We start from the raw sequence: 1,945 nt of genomic DNA on the forward strand, positions 1-1,945 counted from the left end.
AAGCCGGATTAAGGAAAACATCTTTCGTCACGCCTAAATCAAATTATTGCTATGTGGTTATGCCTTTTGGGTTAAAGAATGCAGGAGCCACATATCAAAGGCTGATGAATAAGGTGTTTGCACCTCACCTTGGGAGTTTAATAGAAGTATATGTGGACGACATGCTAATAAAAACTAAGGATGAGACAAACCTCTTGACCGACCTCTCGCAAGTAGACAACACCATAATGACGCACGGACTGAGATTGAATCTTTTGGATATTAAATTAGTAACTACTTCTATTTTGAATAAATAATCAAATAATATATATATATATATATATACTCACACACACATACACAATATGTTGTTAAATAATCATTTAAAAATTCATCTTTCATACGATTACGAAATCGATTCTTTATAATATTCATATTTAAAAAGTTTTTTCAACTAATGTTATCCAGAAAAAACTAAAGTTAACTTAAAAAAAAAACACCAATGAATAAACAGTATTATTTTGATTTATTATTATTATTATTAAATCATTTTTAATAGTCAATATAAGATTAATATTTTTATTAGTCATTTTTAATTTAATATTAAAATTAGTTTAATAAGATAATCTATTTAATTTGAAATAAATTTAACAGAATAATTTTATATATTTATAATCAAATATAATAAAATATTAGGCTGAATTCTATTGACTATCAAATATTTAGATTAAATAGATATGTCATTTGTTAAATATTAAAAGATTTTTTTTGTTATTTTTAATAAATATAATATTTATTAGTTATTTTTATCACAATTTTTAAATTATTTAACGATTATTTTGTCTGCGCCTGAATCTTTTAGATATTAAATTGGTAGTTATCTCTATTTTAAACAAATAATTAAATATATATAATATATATACACGGCACAATAGTGATATTCACTAAGTATATAAACATATTTTTTAAAATTTTAAATTTTAAAATTAATTATAATTATAAAATAACAAATTTATACTTATTTCACTCGTTTTTTTTAAGTTATTGTAACAAATTCATTTAAATATTGAATTACCATTTGTTTTTACATAATTGAAGTTGATGAGTGAAGTACAATCATAGTGGAGTCAAATTTAATTATATAGTGGGGGCAAATAAATTTTATTACTATGTATTAGTTAAAAACAATTTAAATTTCACTGGGGTACTTGCCCCCACACCCATAAACTTGAATCCGTCCCTGGCAGTGATGGTGACGGAAAGGAGAGGAAGACAAAGGTAGAGGGTGAAGGGAGGAAGGAAGAGAGAAAGAAGAGGAGTGAAAAAGGATGGCGCCAGTGGCAGTACCAGTAGTAATGGAAGGAAACGACAGTGGGAAAGGGAAGAGGGAGGAACGAGAAAAAGGAGTAGAGGTTAGAATTAGTGGATGTATGGACGTCATTATTTTAATAAAAAAAGATTTGTTTTTTTAATAAATTTTTATTTTTTATTTTTTAGTGTATTTGACAAATTTTTAGTAATAAAAATAAAAGTACTAAAAGAATAAAAAAAAAACTTTTTTTGGCAAATTTCTAGTAGTAAAAGTAAAAGCACTAGTAAAATAAAAAAAAGATCTTTTTTAAGAAGCTGTAATTTACATCTTTTTTTTAAATTTTTTTCCTTAAAAAAAGATATTTTTCATGTAATAAATAAACACAAAAGTACTTTTATATTATTATACCCAAATATAATTGATAGATAAAAATAATTTTTTACATGAAACATCCAAACATAAAATTACTTTTATTTTTTCATAAGATCTTTAAAAAAAAAGATAACTCAATTTTTTTTTTTAAAAAAAACTCACCCAAACAAACTCTTAGAACAAAGAATGAGATGATAAAAAAATAAAGAAGAGTTAGAATTAGAGATAAGATTGATATTTTAAAATATAGTTAAAGATAAAAGTATAAAAATGTGTCTTAGG

The sequence above is a fragment of the Arachis ipaensis genome, chromosome B08 (genome assembly GCF_000816755.2).
Source record: "Arachis ipaensis cultivar K30076 chromosome B08, Araip1.1, whole genome shotgun sequence".
NCBI lineage: Eukaryota > Viridiplantae > Streptophyta > Magnoliopsida > Fabales > Fabaceae > Arachis > Arachis ipaensis.